This window comes from Mus musculus, chromosome 2 (assembly GCF_000001635.26).
Source record: "Mus musculus strain C57BL/6J chromosome 2, GRCm38.p6 C57BL/6J".
In the NCBI taxonomy this organism is placed as follows: domain Eukaryota; kingdom Metazoa; phylum Chordata; class Mammalia; order Rodentia; family Muridae; genus Mus; species Mus musculus.
Window position 1 is genome coordinate 93,244,553 of NC_000068.7, and position 16,838 is coordinate 93,261,390.

A 16,838-nucleotide genomic window follows, 5' to 3' on the forward strand; every position below is an offset into this window, starting at 1 on the left:
TTTCAGAGTTTCTCTTCTCTTGTATCCCACACACACTTGCAGAGATTTATTTTGGGGGCCCTTGCGTACCTGCATCTATCCCCCTCAAGCTACCAGAGGCATCAATCATGGGCAGGGAGGTGACCTGGTGTGGAGTCTTTCTCTCAGAGAGAAGTGGCAGCAGGTCCTCCAGGGATGGGCAGCAAGGAGTCAGGGTTCTGGACATAAGGCCAGGCTAACTTGCACAGATCCTGCCTGGTCTGTAGTGCCTAGGCTTCCCCATCTGTGAAAAGTAACGTGTGCTTTTTATCCACTTCTGCTGGCTGTCGGGGGCAGTGCAAAGGCCCACGGCTGAACAGACGGGAAAGTCCTGTGGTCCACATGCCACAGGCTTCTCATTTAATCTTCCATGGCACTGTCATTCCTGTCTTATGGAGGAGAAACTGAGACTTAGAGAAATCAGATCAGCAGACACAGTTGGGTATGGTTTCATGATTTGGTCACCGTGGGATGGTGCCATCGTGTGTGTTGAAACAGGCCACGTCTAGGACACCACAGGTGTCACAGACATGTGTGCACCAGGACACAGGACAGTGAGGATGGCCAGTTCCAAGTTGAGCAGGACATGTGGTACATATGTGTCATCTCTGTCACAGAATGAAGCGCCTGACCCCAGAAGGGCCAGCTGGAGAGGGCACAGCCCAGTGGGGGTGGCAGCCACAGGCTCAGATCACCCCATAGCCACCCAGCCTGTGTGAGCTGGGTCTGTCCTCACATCCTCATGGACCTTTCCAGAGGGTCAGCCTCACATTGTCCTCAGCTCAGTGTCTCCATCCATGGGTGGCCCGTTCAACCTGGGGAAACTTGCCCTGCAGATGGAGGCCTGTATATTCTGGGCCTGCTGCCATGTGTAGGGAAATTCACAAGTGCTTGAAATGAAGAGGGGTCCAGTGGAGCCTCAAGCCTGCATTCTCACCTTAGCTTCTGTTGCCTGCACCATCACGGCAGGCCAGACGCTATCTGAACCTGTGGAAGCTCTGAGCTGCAGACACTTCTGTGGCAGAACAGATTTACTGTGAAGGGCTCTAGTCCCCATCCCAGAGACCAGCACAAGCCGAAGAAACAGTCTAGAGTTCCTAGTAGGCTTTGACCAAGGATCTGCCCATGCCTTTATGGAAAACTCCCTCTCCCTCCTCGGTCTCAGTTTCCCCCTCTATAAAACTGAGAAATGGTCTGAAGTGCTATCTCAGTGGTAGAGAACTCCCTTCACACGTGCCAGGCTCTGGTGCCAGCATATGTAAAGCAAAACAGGCATTCCCTGCAGTGGGGCACACAGTCCCCCAACTCCGTGTCCTGTGTTCATTGCCTCACGCTTCTCAGGTCCTCACTAGAACAACCTGTCAGAGACCAGAGACCCTTCCAGCAGCAGGGGCTGGGTGAATAGTCATGGGCAGGAAAGTTTGGACAAGAGGAGGGAAAAAAGTGGCTTGTGTCTGAGCCATTGACCAGGAAGGAAGGGGGCAACCGCATGGAGGGGTGGAATCAACAGAGGGGTGGCAGGAGGGAGGGATAGAGGGAGGGAGAGAAAGAGGGACGGAGGTTGACCACACTGCTGGAATGAGAGGGGTCCTGGACTGAGTTCAGTGCCAGAGGTGCCTGGAGGAAGGGAAATCTTCACTCACCAGGAAAGCATCAGTTAAACACCTGGTATGTGTTCGTGTGGAAGGGGAGGCTCCAGCGTGTATATTCGCTTTCCAAGGAGGACAGAACCCAAGGGAGAAGACAGCCCAAGTGTGGGAACGAGGACAGAGTTAAGAATTATGTGCTGAGTTCAGAGGGGAGTTGGGTCCCAGGAAGGTTTCTCAGAGCAAAGGGCAGATTTGAATGTCTGAGGATTAGAGAGGGCACTGTTGTAGAGATAAGGTTGAGAAAGGCAGGACAGTGCCCAAGTGTGAGATAGGCCTTCAAGGCCATGCGCCAAGGTGGCCAGCGGAGGAGGACACGAGCAATGGAAGGGGCAGAGGCAGAGGCTTCGGGCCTTGAACGTCAGGCTGAGGATGCTGAGCTGTAGCTACAGGCAGTGAGGAGCTACTGAGGGATGTAGAGCTGAGGTGTGCATCAGACACACTGAAGACAGCAGGGAGCCCAGGCAAGTGGAGATAGGGGGTAATAGGGTGGACAGACGATGGGTAGGACCTAGGTGTCTGGGCACAGAGGGGTTCTGGAAGATAGGGGCTGTGGAGGAACTCAAAGTCTAGCCAAGATGAGGCAGAGACCCTGTGGGAAGCAAGACACTGAATTGTGGTGTTCATAGCCCAGTCTGTCACTGCCACTAACTGTGCAGCCTCAAGCAAGTCATTTCACTCCACTGGGCCTCAGTTTCCCAACCCACCACTCATTAAAATGGAAAAAATTAAGCCATCTTGTAGAGCTAAAGAGTTCAACCAAGCACTTTAAATAAAGTAAGTGCTGGGTGCTGGGTACTAGGTACTGGGTGCTTGGTACTAGGTGCTAGGTACTGGGTGCTGGGTACTGAGTGATGAGCTATTCATTTTTATTCCCAGCAAGCCTTCCCTGTAGCAAAGAAGGACACTGATGCTCAAGGTCAAGCAGCCAGCGAGGCTTGGCCTCTCCAGGCCTCATCAGGCCCTGCATCCCAGGAGTAGCAAGTTACAAGCAAATAAACCATGATGACTCAGAGAAGTCTGATCTTAAAATATTATTAAAGAGAAAGACTGTTGTATGACTCTGAACAGCCTGTTTATTAAACTCCAGCTAATAAGTGAAATGAGTTAAGTTAATGAAAAAACAACCTTCGGGAAGGATTTCATCACCTAACGGTGGCCCATAAACATCAACATGAAAATTTAAAGCGCAAGAATGAATATGGACGTCAGCGGCGGGGGAGGCTGCAGGGGAGCAACCACGGATCCCAGCGGCTTCTTCTCACCCGTGGGGTCTCTGGGAAGTCATAAAGGAAGGAGTTATTTCCCATTGTTCACACACAAGGATGCTAGGTGCTGAATTTAAATTGTCTCTCGTTCCTAATTAGTAGGGATGAAATTAGAATCCATGTATGGGAGAATTGGAAAGGGCTGAGGAGCCTCTGCATACAGATTTCTTTGTTTTCCAGACTGCAGCCAGAGAAAGAGAGAGAGACAGACAGACAGACAGACAGACAGACACAGACAGAGACATAAAGAGAAAGAGACAGAAAGGCAGAGAGACAGAGGAGAGACAGGAGAGAGAGAGAGAAGAAACAGAAAGAGAGAGAGAGAAAAGAGAAGAGAGACAGAGAGGCAAGAGAGACAGAGACATAGAGAGAACGAGACAGAGAAAGGCAGAAAGACAGATGAGAGAGAGAAGAGAGGAGAGACAGAAGAGAGAGAAGAAAGAGAGAAAGAGAGAGAGAAGAAAGAGAAATAGAGAGAGAGAGAGAACCCTTTAAGCCACACAGAAAAAGGGCACATGTTGATATCCAAGTTGGCAGACCATTCTAAGTCACACAAGCATCCTCTCTGTGCAGAGAGGCTGAGCCCATGTGCCAACCAAGCTTGACCGGAGAGAACCGAACTCTGGGGACCTTGTGCTCTGGACCAATGTGCTGTACATGACTCAGCCTCCAATCTGGGTCAGTACCTCTCTGGGTCCCAGATGAGGCTCACTGTATGCATTTGTGTTTGGGTTGAATAGTTGTTCCTAAACTCCGTGGGCTCTAATACACAGACACACACAGACACAGACACACACGCACACAGGCCCATGCACGAGTATGGGGATTATAGCCAGTGTCAAGCACACATACACATGTGCATGTGTGTGTGCATGTGTACGCCATGCTTCAAGCTGTGTGTAATTATGAAGCAGATGTTTAATTAGTACCTGCCTGTAATTAATCAACACGATTAATACACAAACCCCACTATATAATTACCTCGCAATTACATGGAAAAGAAATATTTTATTACTGAGGGTTTGCTTGTCACAGGGCAGTTGGTGGGCAACGAGCTTTTTCTCTCCTCTTTTCCCTCTCTTTCCCTACCATGGCTCTTCTGGGCTGATGTCCCAACCATTCAGGGCTCAGGTGGTTTGCAGCCTCCTCCCCAGTGGCCTGGCATTCTGTCACTTTACATTTTTTTTGTTTTGGTTTGTTTCAGATAGGGTCTCACTCTGTAGCCAGGCTCGCCTTACCGACGATTTTCTTGCCTTAGCCACCCCAATCTGTGATTACTGGCATGTGCCACTGTGTCTAACCCCTCTAGGGAAGCAACTTGGGAGGGAGGAAGGCAAGAGTAGGAATCACCAGGATGCTGTGTCCCTGCAGAAAGTACAAAGATCCCCTCCGGGTGACCCCACTGTCACAGCCTCTCCCTTTCTCTCAGACTCCAACTCTGACTCTGTGAGAGGAGAGTAGGTATCAGGGAGAGCATGATGTGCAGGGAGAGCTGGGCTGCTGGCCAAACCTGAACAACCCGAAAGGTGAGTGAGGGGTGTCTGGTGAATGAAAGAACCCACCCAGGCAGCAGGCTGGGGCTCCCCAGGGTAGGAATCCATAAGAGCTGCTCCTTGAGAGAATATGTACTGAGGAGGCAGCCTCCAGGTTCACAGCATGCAAGGCTCACAGGGTACCAGGCACCTGCTTCTTCCTTCCCATCCTATGGGGAAATCCCCTACAAGCTTCCTGGCCCAGGGGCAGAGGCAGCCAATGGGGCATGCAGCCTCCTGTCTCTCAATGCTCGCCCAGCCTTTCAGCCTCATTAGTGTAGCCTGCCCAGACACCCAGAGGCCTTGCTGCCTTGCGTGGCTTCTTAACTGTCCCGTTCTGTCTTTCATCTGATGGCTATCATTACCTCCATTCTAGTGCGCAAAGAGGCACCATGCTCTCAGGAGTTCCAACACAGAATCAACACATGTCGCAACTTCGCTCCCGGGGTTTATACCAGAAGGAACAGAACACCAGATTCAAGAATGCTGCACGTGGGGTGCACATTCACATTTCCATAGCATCCAAGGGGAAATCTAGCCCAGGGCTGGCCCTGTCTCCATACGGCAGAATATTGCCACCAGACAACAGAGCCTGACACCGGGAGTGTGGAGGAAGCTCCAGTGTCAGCGAAGGAGAAGCAGCCTCCGCCAAGGCCACAGATCACCAAACTCTAAGATTCCTTCTGCAAAGATCCTACCCTCGGAAGATCCTTGGGGACAGACAGCACTTGGGCGCCTGTGGTTGGGATCGGATGCTGGCGGCATCTTCCTTTTTCCAGGTGAGGAAAAGTTCTGGAAACAGACAGAGGCGATGGCCATACAACATTGTGGATGTGCCAATGCTGCTGAATCCTGCAGTGTGAGGGACGATGTAATGTCCCACCCAGAGGGAGGGGAGGAAGGAGGAAAGGAAGGAAGGAGGAAGGAAGGAAGATGGGAGGCAGGCAGAAAGGGAGATGACAAGAAGGCAGGAGGAGAAGCCGGAGTCCGACTCTGGGTCTATATCGTCCTCAAACCCTCCTCTGTTGCTCCCCTTACTCTGCCCTTGCATCTGCTGGGGTCTGCAGCAGGAAAGCCATCTCCCAGTTTCTGCTGTCAAATTCTTACAGCCCCTCAAGGCCTTTGTCAGAAGCCACCATCCTGAAGTCTTTCCAAGCTCTTGGTAGTTAACAGATGGAGGCTCACAGTCCTGTGTTCTGCTGTCCCTTACCAAGGGTCCCTGGTGGAGTAGGAGCTGAGCATTATATCATACCAACACCCACAGTCTCAGCTCAGTGCCTATATCTGGGTTGATGGGCACCAACCACCTATTTACCAACCACCTGCCCAGGTAACTGGTTAAGTCCCAGAGCTGTGATTTTGTTGGTCTCTAACATCACATATCTGATGAAACTACTGCTCATCTTTCAAGGCCCAACTCATGCTTCCTCCTATGTGTGCATCTTCCTAAGCAAGCAGCATGGCATGACACACACTCTGCACAGTTACATTCCTGAGCAACTGGGGGGGGGGTGGTCTCTGTGACATCTTCATGCGTGTTATTCTGCATGCTAGACTCCATTGCTCTCAGCCATGCCTTCTCGCTGCAGGCAAGTCTTCAGGAAAAAGTCTACTGGCCTAGGTCTTTCTAATAGCTGCCGCCACACCTCCCTCACTGACTGAAACTAATGGATGTAGAGTCACACAAACACAGCAACACTTTACACACCAAAGAGATCGTACGTCGAAGGGTTGGCATGGAGAATAATCCCAAACACCAAGAAGCGGCCCTTCCAATACCCTGTGGGAAACTTCATAATCTGCACCAGAATGTGAACTGGGGGAAGATGCCAAGAAATTCTCCCAACTCCAGAGAGCATCGACGGTTTCCCTGGTTACAGCCCTCTGCAATGCTGTGGATGTTGGGACTTGCTAAGGGTAGGGAGCATCTTTTCTCCAGGTGAAACCCAAAGCAGAGAGAGGGGCTTTTAGAGCAGCCCAGCTCCTTGCCATCTATGGAATAAATGTCTGGTCCCTGTATCATCATTGTTAGGATAATGTTAATTAAAATCCAGAGTGAGGCATCACTACAGCTCCGACAGAAGGCTGAAGCTGAGCAGAGGGATGAAGGCAAGTGCAGGGCTCGCACACTGCAGGCAGATGCCGTGCCTATTCGACTCGACAGCTATGAAAGCTAAGCCCTACTCAGCACCACACTCCCAGTCATATACCCAAGAGAAATGTCTGCACCTGACCAAGAAAGATGTGGACCACAATGTTCACTGCAGTTTTAACCACAAACACACAAACTAGAAAACAATCCAATGCCCTGCCACCCCACACGTGGAGGTCGGAGGACAATTGGTGGGAGTTGGCTATCTCCTTCCAACAACTGGTTCTGAAAAATAGAACTCAGGTTATCAGGCTTGGCAGAAAGTGCCATTTCTCACCGAGTCATCTCGCCTCTCCTTCCTTCCCTTTTATGGACTCAGTATCTTGTAGCCCAGGCTGGCCTCAGAGTCACTCACTTTGAGTCAAAGATGTCCTTGAACTTCTGACACCCCTGCCTCTGTTTCCTAAGACTGGAAACTACAGACACTGCCACCACATCCAGTCCAGTAGTGTTGAGGTTTGAAACCAGGGCCTAGTGAATGCTAAGCAGGCACACTTCCAACTCTGCTAGATCATTAGCCTCCAATTGCTTTATTTTCAAAGTTTAAGGGCTGGTGAGATGGCTCAGCCGGTAAGAGCGCTGACTGTTCTTCCAAAGGTCCTGAGTTCAAATCACAGCAACCACATGGTGGCTCACAACCACCTGTAATGGGATCTGACGCCCTCTTTTAGTGCATCTGAAGACAGCTGCAGTGTACTTATGTATAATAATAAATAAATCTTTGGGCCGGAGTGAGCGGGGCCGACCGGAGCGAGTGGGGTTGACCGGAGGAAGCAGAGGTCCTAAAATTCAATTCCCAACAACCACATGAAGGCTCACAACTATCATCTGTACAGCTACAGTATACTCATATACATAAAATAAATAAATCTTTAAAAAAAACCATAAGTTTAAATCACATCCTAACCCTTCCCATTCAAAGCTTTATATGCAACTTTGAATTTATAGTAAGATTTGAGTTTAAAGTAAGTTTAAGATTTTGTGTTAGGCCACCTTCGTGGCTATCCTGGGGCACATGTGATATGTAGGCTACAGATTGTTGGCATACCAAAAAGTAAAGTGTCTTTTTGTTGAGCCCCCCAGGTGCTATCGCAGAGCTGCCATCAGAGGCCAGTGTAGGAGTTTCCCAGAGAGAGAAAGAAGTCCTGTGAGGGTGAGGGTGTGCCAGCCTCAGCTTTGGCAGCACTGGAGGGGCTGTTAATGAGGAAGGCTGAACTAGGAGTTAAAAGGCATGCCCACGGTCATCCGTTGGTAATCAGAGGCCCCGTGCCTCCTGCTGGCTGAAGAACACAGATGCTCGAGGCCGGCTCTCCACACCGTGCCTTTCTGTCTGCGAAGTGGGACAGCCAGGCAGCAGGCTGGGGCATGAGTAAGCAGGGTGATTAACACCGTGTGCCAAGCAGCAGGCAGCTGGGCCAGGGTTGAAAGGAAATCTGGAAGCCTGCTTTGCCTTGTCCACCAGTGTCTGTTTCTGGTCCCTTCTGGCAACAGCCCAGGGATGGATGGAGAGTGCCTCCTGGAGCTACCCCGCAGGAGCTAGCCTGCCCTACTTGAAGAATCTAGAATCAGGCTCCTGCCCAGCCCAGAGTCTGTGCCCCTGGGGCACCCTCCACTGAAGTCCTTTGAACTTCAGTTCTCTCATTTGCAAAATAAAAAGAATAATTCTCCACCTCGGGGGCTGCTGAGCACATCAGGAGATCGCTTACAAAAAGTGCTTTGCATTTTTTTTCTAAAGTGCAATGCAAATGTTGCCGTTTGATGTCTTACACATCTAGTTATAATTATATTGGCTCTCCCGAAAGACAGACAAGGAGGGACCAATGAGGTAGGTGGCAGAGAATGCTGGGAGCTGCCTCTCTACCACAGCACTGTTGGAAGTCTCCAGTCCCTGCTTCACATCAAGGTGTGAGGGAGGCACCTCAAGTAAGTAGCACCTGCTTAGCACCAGCCCATTCTACAGATGGGTAAAGAGAGTACTGGTTTTCCTCATTAGCAATGACTTGGTGGAGGTATCTGCTTCTTGCAGAGGCATGCCCAGGTCAATGAAGGACACTTTCTCCTCGGGGAGCTTCAGGTCCTTGCTGCACGCTCCTGTCATGGTTCTGGCAGGGGACCATGGATGACCACCAACTCTGAGTGTGGCACTTGGATCGCACACAGAACAGGTAGTGTGCGCGGGAGGACAGGGCCTGACCACCTAGACTGACAGCTGAGATTGCTCCATTAAGCTTCTGAATTTTCTGCCTCCTACCCCCATACTCATTTGAACATCTTGACTTCAGAGAGCAATCAGGCGAGGTGAGTGGGCCAGGGAGGAGGTTAGCAGTAGCAGGGAACTGTCCACATACAGCCTTGGGGTACAGAACCTTTGTGGGAGAGGGAAGCAAGAAGTCAGGAAGGCTGGGTGAGCGGCACTTAGACTTAGGGGCTGTGCAGAGGGAGAGAATGGTAAAGGCTTCCGGAGACCTGCTGGGAGGAGAAGAGCTGATGTGGAGACCCAGGGAAAGAAGTGGGAGGAGCTCCTTAGGGATGGCAGACACAGGTTGGGGGTGGGCACTGTTGATCTAATCTCAGTGTGGCTGAGAAACACCCCCTGGAAATCAAATGGCAAAGGAGGCAGCCTAAAGAGAACAAGACAGAAGAGGCTGGCGCAGCATCCCAGCCACTAATCCTTGAGCTACAGTGTGTCCTGGGATTGACTGGAGCCAGCTTGCTGGACAGGCAATGTCTGGAAACCGGAACATTGGCTCTCAAGGCCTCTCAGTGAAACAGTCCATTCTCAGAGGGTCTATATCCTCCTGGCTCAGAATGTCAGCCACCAGCCACATCTGCATACTTTCCCCACAACTCCAGTGGCAGCCTCTGAGGACTAGTTGGGCCCTGTAGCCTGGCCGAGGCTGCAATGAAGTAAAACTATCTATGGCATAGACTAGTAAAGGTCCCTACACTCAATCACCAGGGAGCTAGGGGCCTCCTGTGCATGGCCTTCTGTGTGGTTCTCACGGGGTTAAGGCATCAGGGCTGGGATTAGGGTTTGAGACCCGTCCCTTGCTGTTTATAGCTTCTCCCACTATTTATCATCCTTGAACATTTTGGGCGTGTCATTCCCAGAACATGAGTCCCTCTGACCTCCTTGACCTGTCTGGAGGTCCTGTGTGACTATGCTGCCTCAGGTGGATACTCCAGAATGTCCACCATCCCCAAAATTCTTTAACCCCATTGTACCTACAAAGTCACCTTAGCTATGGCAAAATACCTAGGCATACTTGGATTCGCCCTGTGCCCTGCAAGTCTGTAGTAAACTGAAAACACCTTATGTGGAAAACACTGGAAACCTTCCTAACCCACTGATCTTGGGCTAGCCACACAGTGAGAGGCAGCATACAGACGATAGGAGATTTGAATTAAAGGTAGAATTTCTGCATGAAAACGTTTTAGACATTTACTTATTTGTTTTGTGTGGAGGGTAGGGAGCACCAGTATACCCACAGCACATGTGTGGAAGCCAGAGGACAACTTGTGGGAGCTGGTTCTTTCCTGCTGGGTGGGCTCTGAGGATGGAGCTCAAGTTGCCAGGCTTGGTGGCAAGTGTCTTTAGCTCCTGAGCCACCTCTCTGATCCCAAGAGCCATTTTTATTAAATCACAATGCCACAAGTGTTAAAAACCATCACATGCCGAGCATGTGGCCGTCTTTACACTCACTGTCCCCAGACACCAGGACATGACATCTTAGGGGAGTGTCATCCTGTCCACCACACTACCCAGAAACTCATCAACTGTGGACCGGGTGTGTCCATGTGCCACCATCAACCAGGAAACACAGCGGACCCAGAGACTGGATGCCAGAGTAGCTGGTTCAGAGCAGGCTTCACCCACGCTTGCCTCTTTCCCGGAGTGCATCTCAGATGCCCTGAAAGTGGTGGGTGTGTATGTGTGAGAAAAATCAGGAAATAAGATCAAGCCTTGAACTCTGACTCAAGTCTGTGGAAGGGCTTGCCAGCTCTAACAGTAACAATCTTATGCTGTGCAACTCCAGGCCAAAAGCCTAACCTCTCTGACCCTGATTCCTGGCTCCAGGTACAGAGGCCCTAGCTCTAGACTCCTCTATACTTGTGTGCCTCAGAAAGTAGCTCTAGACACTCACCAGGGAGGGTTGCCCTGGGCTTAGTGGAGTCTCCTCCTATGGAAGTCAGAAGTGCCTGGAAGCTTCCATCCCTTCCCGTCAGGTGACCCTCAGGGCAGGAGTAGTAGGACGAAGACCTAGCTCTTTTATCCCAGGTTGACACAAACAGAATGTGGGGGTGACATAAATCCCAGAGTTAGGTGGCTTGTGGCCATGAATGGTCTCTTCCGCTCCCCTGTCCACAGACCCTTGCCATAGAGGTTGCAGGTATTACTCCGTTTACTGGTGTCCTGTAGGCAATTTTATAATTGTTCTAACCTCAGAGGAGGAAATCAAGTGGCAAGCTCATGTTACAGGACCAGCTAGCAGCTTTGAGATTTGAACTCACACCTACCTAACAAAAAGTCTGTGCCTTGTCACCGCTGGGCCTTCCCCAAGTCCCTACAGACCCCAGAGAGCAGGAAGGGGTGCTTGGGGAGACACATGTAGGAATGGACGGCAGTGGAAATGCCTCATGGGGTCTCATGGTCTCATTTGCCATCTTAGGAGCCAGACACGGTGAGCCCCGAGGACACAGGCTGGCATTTATCCCCTGGACTAGCTCCCTCCACAAACAGCCTTCTGGCAGCTCAGGTCAGGACTTACTTCCTGAGTTGGAGACTGAAACTCCAGGGGTCCAAGGAGTTCATAAGTCTCCCTGGCAGGGCTGCTCAGGTCCAGGTTGGGAAGTATAGAAGGCTCTGTGCTCCCCAATGTCCCCACTACTACAGCATTTGGAAATAGAGAAAACAGCAATATAGCCTCTTACTGGTTCCCAGGAACTTCACTATCCCCTGCCTGGAGCTAAAGTTAGGGACAAAACTGAGCCGTGGAGCCTGGGCTGTTCCTCCAGAGGACTGGGATTTGAATCCCACCACCCACAGGGTGGCCCACAACCATCTGTAACTGTCTCAGGAGACCTGAGTCAGTCTTCTGATCTCCATGGACATTGTGTGCACACGGTATTATACACATACACAAGTAGGCAAAACACCCATGCACATATAAGTAAATGAATGAAGAATAAATTATAAACAAACAAATGGACTTTGGAACTCAAGATGGAGAGTGTTTCTGTTGTAGATGGCAGGCCTCCTGGAAGAGGTGTCTTCCAAACACAGAAGTTTTAGGCAGGCGGGCAGAGACGAGCAGAGGTGCCCTGTTGAGGAGGAGGCTGTGAAGGAGGGACGGTGGAGTGGAGGGAAGGTGGAGTGGAGGCCATGAATAGCCTCACTATTCTGGCAGGCTCCCGAGGGGTGGAAACGGCAGTGCTGGGAGCACTTAGGACACCTAGCGCTTCCTGGTCCGGATCATGAAGACTGTTCCATCAGTATCTCCAGAGTGGCCCAGGCTCTCGAGAGGGGAGGCAAAGGGCCACGGGACAACTGGGTGGACAGGAGACAGGCCAGAAGCTCAGGCTGCGAGATCAGAAGGGGAAAGCCAGGAGGCCCCTGTCTGAGTGCTAGATGGTGCCCGAGGAGGAGCAGGTCTCCCTGGGTTAGGACGGGCTGGCCCAGGGGGAACATGACTGCTTTGCTCTAGGCCCATGTTCCAGTTGCCATGGAGAGAGGCAGATGAGGGCTGGAAAGATGCTTAGGCAGGAGTGGAGCAGGAGGGTTCTGGATCTGGATGGATAATAGAGGAGCAGCAGAGGGGGATGAAGGCGGGGGGGGGGGAGCAGCTGAGCACAGAGAAGAGGTTTGCCTCTATCTGGAGGAGTGTGGCAAGCTCATTCATTCCTTACAGCATGGGCTGTGCCAGGCGTTGTGCAGGGTGGGCAGAAAGAGGGACAATAAGGCAGCCTTCCTGGGTCCTCCCATGCCTGAGACTCTCTGCCTGAGACTGGGAGCCAACCTTGGCAGAGGTCCGTGGTCTCTGCCTGTCTGCTCTATTCTGACAGAGACCAGGGATGCTGAGCCACAGGGCAGGGGTTGAAGGAGATGGCTGGGGACAAGCCAGGTGCCCAGGCAGAATCTGGTTCACCATGCATTCGGCTCCCTCCCCTCTCCTTCCCCTCCTCTCCTGCACCACCACTTCTGATACCCTTGTTCTGAGTCCCAGCTGACTCGGACACTGACCACTTCAGCCTCCTCCAGTGGGCTGGGAGCATCTGAGGACCGTGCTATGGGATCTGGTTCCCTCAACACATTTATTCAAGGCCAAGTTCTGAGTTTCTCTAGCGTTGAAAACTGGAGACAAGGAAATATAACAACAGTGCAAGATGAGTGTGCTCCTGACATGCTTGGGCCACATCTTTTCTCTGAGTGCCAAGCTTTGGGCATACAGGACATTTCCATGAGTTTCTGAGGCAGGAGAATGCCTTTTAACAGGGTTGGTGAGGTGGAACAGGTAGAGATTCCCAGGAGGCTCCTCCCACTTCTCTGTTTCCTGCAGAAAGCCAGAGCTAAAATGTAGCATACTGGGCCCCCGTTTACAGTCCACAGAGCTACGTAAAGCCTTGTGAAGTAGATCAGCAGTGTTGAACAATAGGGAAAGCCCTTCCAGGCTTATTTAGTGTTGGGGATTGAACGTAGAGTTTATGAGTGCTAAGCAAACACTACTCACTAAGCTCTGTCTCCCAGCCCCACAAGCAATTATGTCATAAATAACCTAGCAAATAAGTCCGTGACTTCAGTGGGAAGTCATTCACAGCAATGCTGAGAGGAGAATGAGAACCCAGGTAGTTCCCTTCAAGAAGGGTGACCTGCTCAGCCCCGAGGAAGCGAGGGGCTCCCTGGGGAAAGGGCTGGACAAGCTCCAGGCACAGGGAGCAGCTGGCAGGGTGAGGCTTCCAGGTAAGAAAGGATCAGCAGTGCTCTAGGCTTCAAGCAGAGAAGGCTGAGGCTGGTATGGGTGGCATGGGGTGAGGGAGGAGAAAGAAAGGGGGTGAGGTGCTGAGTTGGCCTGGGGTGGGATCTCGCAGCATTCTGAGTCCCATCAAAGGAGTGAGGTGCAGTGGGAACCCCAGAATGCCCACACACATGGCTGATCCAAGTTGATGCTCCAACCGGGGACATGCAGTCATCTGGGGTTATACAACAGGACACCACAACTCACCTATTCAAATGTCTATTTTTTCTTTTTATAGGATGATACCAAATGCTAGTAAGAGCACGGAGCAACCGGATCGCTCACCAAACAAGGAGCTTGACTGCTTGTGTCTGTCTTATGGAGGGCAGCTGTTAGGTGGCAGCAAGGGGGGCAGAATAGCTATTGTGGAAGACAGTTTAGTGGCTTCTTCCACAACTACAAGGACCTTCCCTTGCCACTTAACAACTGCCCTCCTTAGTACTGACTCAAGCAGTCAAAACACTCATGTCCCCACAAGAGCCTATCACAGCTTCACTCATAATTGCCCAAACTCTCAAAACCACCTATGACAGGGGTGTTGACAACTAAGCCAGGCTGTGCTCACGCGGTGAAATACCACCCAGAGAAAAAAGTAAGTGAGCTACCACGCCCAGAATGACATGGAGGAACCCAAATGTATCCTTTGGGCAGAGAAGCCTTTCTGAAAGGCCCAAACAATGAATGTTTACAGCTGCACAGTATTCCGGAAGGGGACTTGGAAGACAGAGAAAAGACCCATGGGGTTTGGATGAAGCGGTGAGAATAAAAGACACCGCAGCAAAGAATTTGAAGGCAAAGATGGTGCTGTGTGATACAGCCTTGGTGGTCACCTGGCATTCCTCACAACCTATGAAAGCTACAATTCCAAGGTGGGGCAAGGATCCCTAATGTGAACTCTGGCCTCCACGTAACAACAATGTATCAACAAACACACCACAAGATCACAGAATGGGAATAAAGGTGTGGTTATACCAGCTCAGAGGTGTCTGAGAAAGACAGTTTTCTGACCGCTGCTTTTTTGTTTTTTTGTTTTGTTTTGGTTTTGATTGTTATTGTAAACCTAACACTCCGTTTTTTAAAAGTCAATTAAAAAAATAAAAACATTTTAACAGACCTGCCTGGGTTACAGTGTATGATACAGTGTAGGTGGAAAGGCAGAAGCCCTTTCCACCACCAGTGTCTAGTGAGGGTGGTAATGTTGGTGAGGGTGATGGTAGAGAGGATGGGTGGACTTAATACTTCCCTGTTTAGGAACTAGAACCTCGTGATGAGCTGATGTGGAGGGAGGAGGGCAGAGTGAAGTCACTGGGAGGACTCCTGCTCACACAGGCTACAGAGTGGGGTCCTGGACAGGGAATGGGAGCATTAAGGCCACCAGTCCACATGAGAGAGCAGGACAGGCAGATGCAGGTCAGGAGGGGAGGAAAGCAGTCCAGCTAAGCCTCCAGGAAGTTTCAGCACACAGGGCTTGCAAAGACAACTTCTATCAGTCCTCCTTGCTCCACAACGCCCTCTCCCGGGCTCTGCCATGGAGCGGATCACACTGAGGATTCCTATAGTGACATCAGCCTGGAGAGGCCTTGGGGGAACTCTCTGCAGGTTAGGAACCTGAGTCCTGTTGAAACAGGTAGAATTGCCACAGATCCTACAGCCCAGATGACAGAGTGCGTCCACTATGTCACCTCACACTCGACCTGATCTCTATCTCCCAGCATGCCTTTCATCAAAGGAAGCTGAGTTTTCCAGATGGAAAAGCATGGAATGCAAGAGTGAGTGTCTTGAGAGGGGTTGTGGGCTGGTATGGTGATGCATGCCTTTCATCCCAGGGCTTGGGAGGGCAGAGACAAATAGAGCTCTGTGAGTTCCAGGCTAGATTGGTCTATGTAGTGAGTTTCATGACAGTCAAGTCTACATAGTGAGACCCTGTCTCAAAAAAAAAAAAAAAAAAAAGAAAGAAAGAAAGAAAGAGAGAAAGAAAGAAAGAAAGAAAGAAGGAAAAGAAGGAGAGGGAGAAGGAGAAGGAAAGGGAGGAAGAGAAGATGGTGAAGAATAAGAGGGGGGAGAAGAAGAAAATGAGGAAGGGAAAGGGGAAGGAAGGGCAGATGAAAGGAAGGAAGGAAAGAAGGAAAGAAACTGCCAACTGACCTGTACTCAGACTGGGGACAAAAATCAGTCATCTTTGCTGTGGCCACACTCAGGACCCACCATCTTCCCATGAGACACCAGCATCCTGGCCATAAACACCATCCTTTTAGTGCCAGGCTTCTTCCATCCTCTCTGCCAACCACCTTGCCCAGGCTCCTTGCAGAGTCTTTAGGGCCTGATCCTGGCATGTTGTCCTCCTGGTCTACATAGACATTCAGGCTTGTCTTAGTCAGGGTTTCTATTCCTGCACAAATATCATGACCAAGAAGCAAGTTGGGGAGGAAAGGATTTATTCGGCTTACACTTCCACATTGATGTTCATCACCAAGGAAGTCAGGACTGGAACTCAAACAGGTCAGGAAGCAGGAGCTGATGCAGTGGCCATGGAGGGTTGTTTCTTACTGGCTTGCTTCCCCTGGCTTGCTCAGCCTGCTCTCTTATAGAACCCAAGACTACCAGCCCAGAGATGGTCCCACCCACAAGGGGCCCTCCCCCTTGATCACTAATGAGAAAATGCCTTACATCTAGATCTCATGGAGGCATTTCCCCAGCTGAAGCTCCTTTCTCTGTGATAACTCCAGCTGTGTCAAGTTGACACAAAACTAGCCAGTACAGGGCTCTAAGGCTCATCAGAAGGACCAAAGAAGAAAGATGAATCCCAAGGAGCAGGGAGCAGAAGATAGGGCTGTCATAGGAGCAGCATACAGGGATCCATGCTTTCTAGGTGTTGGCAGGTTTGTGGGGGGCAGGGGGTGGAAGGACACCACGGCCCTGCCTGAGAAGCAGTATGGTGCCTGGCCTGTAACACAAGGCCTGCTGTCAAGCCCATGACGGCCTTGGGTGAGAACACAGGCTGCAGGTGACAGAGGATCCATTCGATCACCAGATGAACTTGCACGAGGCCATTAACTAGCAGGAGGCTCCTAACTGCTCACCCACCTCAGTCAACAGGACAGCTCGCCCTGCTTGCCTTGCTTCCACCTGAGGCTGCTGAGAATTCAGAAACACAAGGAGCAAAGGAGGGTGGGGGAGGGGCAGAAGCAGCAGAGTGGTAAGGATGGGGG

The 16,838-nt window shown here is 51.0% G+C and overlaps 1 protein-coding gene and 2 long non-coding RNA genes across 6 annotated transcripts in view; 2 read left to right on the forward strand and 1 right to left on the reverse strand.

Moving 5' to 3' along the window:
• Gm32824 overlaps positions 1 to 3,555 on the forward strand; it is a 28,898-nt gene extending 25,343 nt beyond the window's left edge. Inside the window, exon 4 of the long non-coding RNA XR_001783414.2 lies at positions 2,544 to 3,555. This is a non-coding gene — a long non-coding RNA (predicted gene, 32824). The remainder of the gene's footprint in view (positions 1 to 2,543) is intronic.
• Positions 1 to 16,838, reverse strand: part of Tspan18 (tetraspanin 18) — a 132,792-nt gene that overhangs the window by 42,793 nt on the left and 73,161 nt on the right. The window lies entirely within an intron of this gene.
• Positions 13,428 to 14,608, forward strand: Gm39882. The gene is made up of 2 exons (XR_866563.2): positions 13,428 to 13,574; positions 13,868 to 14,608. It is a non-coding gene; the product is annotated as a predicted gene, 39882 (long non-coding RNA).